This window comes from Notothenia rossii (assembly GCF_949606895.1).
Source record: "Notothenia rossii genome assembly, chromosome: 11".
Lineage (NCBI taxonomy): Eukaryota > Metazoa > Chordata > Actinopteri > Perciformes > Nototheniidae > Notothenia > Notothenia rossii.
Genome location: NC_136910.1, coordinates 5,280,739 through 5,287,874, shown reverse-complemented (window position 1 = coordinate 5,287,874; position 7,136 = coordinate 5,280,739).

Genomic DNA, 7,136 nt, shown 5'->3' with positions numbered 1-7,136 from the left:
CTTTCCTCCACATCTGCTTTGAGTTGTAGCAGATGCTGGACAACCTCATAAGCAGCAGGAGGGGTTTCAGGGGAAAAGATCTTCCCTTTCGGAATTGTGTCCACTGGACTATTCAGCTTTCTGCCAATGTGCAGTTCTGCAGGGGGGACACCTGTGGTCTCTTGAACAGCTGAGTTTATGGCAAACCTGAATTCTGGAAGGTATTGATCCCATTTCCCGTGATTGTCATCCACATAAGAGGCTATCATACTTTTGAAAGTGCGATTTACCCTCTCAGTCATGTTGGTCTGTGGATGATAGGCAATGGTGAGTTTGTGTTTCACAGAGTTCATTGAAAACAGAACTGATTTATTCTTATTATGGTCACTTTTCCCTGTGACTAACGATATAATATATGTACTGTCTGTGTATATGTGATGTGTATTCTGCATAAACGGGTCAATATTTTTATGTTGTGATCTTTAATTTAATATTTAGTGGGTTTTATTTTTCATGGTTCTCAGCAGGAAACCGATGGACTGTCCACTCCAAGTAGGGAATGAGTCCCAAGTGAAGGAGTTCAAGTATCTCGGGGTCTTGTTCTCGAGTGAGGGAACAATGGAGCGTGAGATGGGCCGGAGAATCGGAGCAGCGGGAGCGGTACTCCAGTCGCTTTACCGCACCGTTGGGACGAAAAGGGAGCTGAGCCAGAAGGCAAAGCTCTCTGTCTACCGCGCCATTTTCTGTCATGAAGGATGGGTCATGACCGAAAGAACGAGATCGCGGATACAAGTGGCCGAGATGGGTTTTCTCCGCAGGGTGGCTGGTGTCTCCCTCAGGAGAAGTTCAGTCATCCGGGAGGGACTCGGAGTTGAACCGCTCCTCCTCCGCGTCCAAAGGAACCAGTTGAGGTGGTTCGGGCACCTAGTGAGGATGGGAGGAGACCGAGGGGGTGGACCTAGAACCAGGTGGAGGGATTATATCTCTTCTCTGGCCTGGGAGCGCCTTGGGACCCCCCAGTCAGAGCTGGTTGATGTGGCCAGGGAAAGGAACGTTTGGGGCTCTCTGCTGGAACTGCCCGACCACGTATAAGCGACGTTCATTTTATGTCATGCGTTTCATGGATTCTAGTTCATTTTTTTCAATATGTTTTATGTCACATCTTAGGTTAAATAGATTATGGAATTCTATCCCTTTTTCATTTTCAATTCATGGCTATTTTTGTTCTTGTAAAGCCCGTTCTGCCGCATATCCGGTATGAAAGGAGCATTACAAATGAAGTCATTGTATTATCATTCTAACACCGACTTCTATAACATCCAGGCTACTGCTGGTGCCAATACATCTGCTTCTCATGTTAACTTAGCACTTTCAAAGTAACGTTTTCGAGGGCGTGGTTCTATAGTGGTCCAGTTAGTCATGCATTGGAATAACAGTCAGATAAAACGACCTGAGAAGTGCTGAATGGCTCTCATTTTCTCTTTCATGCATTGATTCATTACGGTTTAACAACCCAGAGAAGCCATTTGTGGTTTATTTACATTGTGGCAGTAACTCCATACATCCCAAACTTACTGTCTGAACACAGGAAGTACGAACAATATTGTATATTATGCTTTTTTCCATGTTTACTTATTTCTGCTTGCACACTGTGTCACTTGCAACTTTCTCTTTCAATATTTTATTTCAAGTTAAGTTTCATCTTGCACTTTTGCTATTGTTTTATTTCTCCATGTTGCATTGATGGAGGAGCCTTTAGACTTTTATTGTCCAAAAAAAGGCTGTACATTAGACAATAAAGCCTTTGAATCTTGAAGTTACTAAATACTACAACTCCCAAATGTATTCATCCCACTGTACAGTCTTTAATTTTACATTTTAACGTCTATCTTTTTCTAATTTACATGAATATAAACTCCAGCAACATTCTGTGTAACATTTACCTTATTGTATTTTATTTGACATGTATATATAGTTAACTTCTCCTGCATTATTTGCACATTAGTCTTGCAACGTAAGCTGGCACTACTTTATTGTGTTTCTTCTGGCACTATTAGTATTGTTTTATGTCTCGTATTTGTTGATGTTGCATTGTTGGAGGAGCCTGGGACTTTACCTTTTCGTTGCCATAACTACACTGTAGCTACTGTGCATATACATACTGTAAAACCTTTTAATCTAACATCCTAAAGTTATTGAATCTCTTGCATGATATGCTGCAAAACAAAAGACAATGACACAACCCAACTCACCGTTCATTGTGACAGCCAGTCACCGGTAGCAGTAGCATCCAAGCTAAAACACTTCCTCCACAATTTGACAGCTTTTATCCAGAGGCTAGCGATACAGCGGGCCCATGCCGCCTCTGTGGCCGAGCGGCAAGCACACTAGGGCGGCGTGAGGACTGATGATCCCCCGGTGAACAGAGAGGCCTGCTGGGAGTCTACCACAAGCTGACATGAAAGAGTTGTACAAAGCCCGGGAAGCAGACAAAATGTAAAAAGCAAAAGCCGGAGTTTAGTTTATAAGCCATTAAACAACCTGTCAAAAAAAGGAGGTGTTTTTTAAAAGAGAAACTAGCTGTTTTTAGTTAGCAGCCTGTGGCACTGCGAAAAAAGGGAAACGCGCTGACAGAGCCGAGTGAAGGTCACATGACACAACATACAACCGTCATATGACCGGAAATGCATGATGGGAGTTGTAGTTTGTTGGTAAAAGTGTTGTGAAACTACAAAATAACCTTTTAAATGCATAATATTCAGTACTCAAGTTGTAAAAAAAAATCGGGGGGATGGTGGATTTTATCATATGGGGACATAATTTGTGGTGATAACCCGTAGAGGGTGGGAGACCAACCAGCATAAAGATAAGTATTATACTCCTAAAACAACATGCATTTTATGGATGTTCAGATACTCCTTTCATTGCTCTTGACCAAGTCACCTCAGAATTAGAGTCGGTGCCCGGGCTGCAATGGCACCACTAACATTTAGGGTCAAATGCAGAGGACAATTAGTGCAAAATCTTTTTTTCATTTTAATTTAAAGGGGGGGAGGGGATAAAAAAATGTGGTTATAATTGAAGTCTATGGTACAAATCTTGTAGGTTAACAGTCCCTCATTTATTACTAAGATGGATCAGCTGATTATACTAATAATAAAGTCAAAATAGTTTTTAGAATATTGAATTATAGTGTATTTTTTCTAAAAAGCAGTTACTGGTATACGATCAAAATTGGTATCTAAAGGGTTACATTTTTATCGTAATTAATTAAATCATTATGTAAATTAAACACTTCATGAAAAAATTGAGGAAAAAAATTTGAAAAATATTGATCCGTCATCATTTTATTGCAGTTCAAATACAAATATTTTATGTTAACATTCCCAATGTTACTTTTTTTAACGGGGCATTAAGTGCAAATTGAAATTGTTTAAAAAATATGAAAATATATTAAAAGATGATACAGATAATACAAAATAGGACCAATGTTGTCAATGGCTGCCTACTCCACTCTCCCCCATCTCATAGAAGTTTCCAAAGATTTTCATAATCATGTTTTTTGGTCTCAATTTTTCTGGCTCTTGCTTTTCGGATAGCTAAGCAATGGCTTTGAAGCCAAGTATTGACATATACATCTGGTCTGAACTTGTTCAGTGGAGAGCCAACACACTTGATGAAAAGCAAGTCTGACATACTTTTTACCTCTAGGGAGCTTCTAATTGTAGTTAAAATGTTCATCTGACTAAACCCACGTTCACACTCAGCTGTGGAGATGAGTGTTCACTGCTTGAAGGAGGGTTTTCAGCTCTTCTGGTGCTGGTGGTATCATTACATCAACAGTTTTGAGTCTTACCAGCTAGCTAACACGAGAGAAAAACGTAGCTAAACTCCAAACTAAGTTGTTATTGCTGCTTATGTCCATAGATTCCACCTTTGGTGAGTAAAGTAATGAGTAATGACTAAGATTACTGACTCTTGACTTACCTGAAATGTTATTTTTTGTATTTTTAAATATGAAGTCCCTCAGATCGCGTTGTCCTCCTGGTCGCTTGGCCATTGTGATGACCGTTACCTGCGCTTCTGGCATCGCTCAAACAGGCGCATCACGGCGCTCTGGCGCCCTCTAGCATAGCGTCAGTGACTTGGTAAACATTTCATTGCGTGTGTGCGTGCTCCCTTGCCCACAGTATTTTACTCAAAATGCGCCAAATTAATGTTGAAATAGCAGTAATACCAGTGCCCCGTTCATTGATAAAATGACATAAGCGATGGAAAGGGGGAATGGCAGTTTTAGAAGGGGGATGATTTTGACCGTTTTTATTTCAGAGGGGATGCCATCACCCCTCATCCCCCCTCATCCCCCCTCAACTCGAGTGCTGAAAATATTTATAACAAGACATTTGATCCTCAATGTGTCTGTGTATCTCCGGTGGTTAGAGAAATATTCATACATTTTAGCCGCATATTTATTTGAAAAAATAACCTTAGTTGTATATTGTAGTCAAGAAAACTGTATGTCCGAATATTGATGCAGCTAATTATTCATTTAATGGAAATTAAATAAGTATTGCAATAAACTGATAGGATTTCATTTAAGAATATTGAATTGCTTTGATAACTTTTGATACATTGCAATCAAAGCCAGCGTGTATCAAATATAACTGAATACATTTGCAATGAGTGTGAATATTATAACATGCAAGGAAATGTATTCTTAGCATGATAATCAGTTACCATTTATTTTAGAAACACAATGCAAAAATCACAATTGTTATTTAAGCCAAATTCTGACAGTACTGAGTGTAATAATAAAACATGAAATCCCACAAACACACCCCTGACCTCTTGTGGTAAAAGTAAGTATTTATATATATACACACATTCATGGTGTGTGTATATCAGGAACATAACTGTCAATCAACCTTTGGCTCAGGATCACGCTCTGGACAAATTCCCTTACCCTTTTTATCAGGTTCAATTTCAATTTGTTCAAAAAACTATTGACATTTCCATCATCCTCAACTATTTTGCTATTGTGTAAACACACATTCATCAAGCTCAGAAAGAGTCCTGCAAATCAAACCCTGCAGAACAAAGTAGTTTATATTATAGAACAGACATGATGCTCTTTCCTTTACAACTCGATCAGATGACTCTGATTATAACATGACTCGACCAGTGGATATCAGATGACCTGAGATTCATCTGGTAAATCTGCACTCTGGTCATATCTAATCTAAAGTTTAAGTTTACTGTGTGTGTGTGTGTGTGTGTGTGTGTGTGTGTGTGTGTGTGTGTGTGTGTGTGTGTGTGTGTGTGTGTGTGTGTGTGTGTGTGTGTGCGTGCGTGCGTGCGCGTGTGTGTGTGTGTTTGTGGGCGTGCGTGCGTGTGTCTAATGGATATGCTACAAACTCCTATTAGGGCAGCGGCGGTGACAAATTCTCTTTCACTCATCAGGCCACTGGCTGTTGGGGGGAGGGGGGAGAAGCTTATTGGTTTTTAAACAGCCATGTAATCTATTTCCTTATTGGAGATGAATAAGATGCCGTCCACAGAGGGTTTGTTTATGGACGCATTAAACACGTACGCAGCAACAAAAAGCACAATAGATTAAACCTTGGGGAGAGGAGGGGAAACAAATAAGAGGGGTCAAGTTTGAGTGAGTGAGTGTGTGTGTGCGTGTGTGCATGTGTGTGTGTGGTGCAATTTTATTAGAGGATCACAAACAGATTAAGATATATTTAGATAACTCCAGATTACTTTACTTGCATGCTAACATTTGGACACTTAACCCCTGAAAGAAGTTTATTTTGAAAATGATTAACAAGGAATGGGCACGTTTTACCTGAAAGCTGAGATTTTCATACAACTATGCTTTTGTCAGCTCTGTCTTTGTTCATGCCATGAATGTTTTACACATTTAAAGCACAAACTACATGTGTGATCTGTGCTGTTGCTGTTGTAAACCTTTGAAGCCAATTGAAAACACTGCATGTGATTTCAACCGTGGAGGCGTGTGGCGCAGTGGGTTGTGCGTTGGTGTTTGGATCAGGGGAGCACAGGTTCAAACCCATAGCCGTGGGAACATGTTTCAAATGGGGGGTGCTGTGGGGATGACACCAGGGCTGGTTCTGACCAATGTGCTGCCCTATAAGGCAAGATTTTAGCTGGCAATGAAAAACTTCTGCAAAAGACCAATACACTACCAAAAGAGAAACATATTGACATGGTGGACAGCTTATATAACAAGGCTTCAAAGTTATTTAGTATTATAACATGTTTTAATTGGAGGGGTGGACTTCACATCCTCTAGGGGGGTCCGGGGGGCCCTCTCGGGAAGATTTTTTTAACATTTTAAAGTCAAATGCTTCAATCTGGTGCACTTTGAGCGCCCAATTACTCGACTGATCTAGAGGGTACAACAGATCGGTTTGCATTTTATTAATCAAATAAGTATGTGAACATTTCCAATAACCTACCATAGCCAATAAAAAATAAATGTAACTGATTTTATTTGTGTTGTTCATTCATATCTTATTTTACCAGTTAACATTTATTTATTTATGCATATTTTTAAATCTCCAGTTTTAAACGATATTTTTGGTTTACTGTCCTATAGTATACATTGGAATGATTTCAAACCTGTTTTTATTTATCCTAATAATTATAAAGGTGTGCCTTGGAAATATTTGTTTACATAAATTGTGATCAAAACGTTTGAGACTCACTGAGATAACGTATCCCCGCGGTATCCCCTCTCTCTATCTCTCTCACTTTGGCTGTGAGTTGCGGGCGCCTGCTAAGCCAACATCCCTCACTTTCATCCCTACAGCGCCCATCATACAGGGCAAATGGAAAATGTAACCGAGTTGAAAAAAGGGTGTTATCTTTACTTAATTATGAATGTTGTTACATCAAGGCTGAAAATTCGTTTTTTTTGGTATTATATATTGTGGAAATGCAGATCCCCTGTCCTTCACCAGGGGGTGCTGCAGCACCCTCAGCACCCCTACTTCCCACGGCCCAAACCCCACTGCAGTCAGCATGTCGTTGTGTCTCTGAGACACTTCACCCCAAATTGCTCCTGTGGGGATTGTCCACAGTATTGCGTATGTAAGTCACTTTGGATAAAAGCTTCTAAAAAGTGACATGTA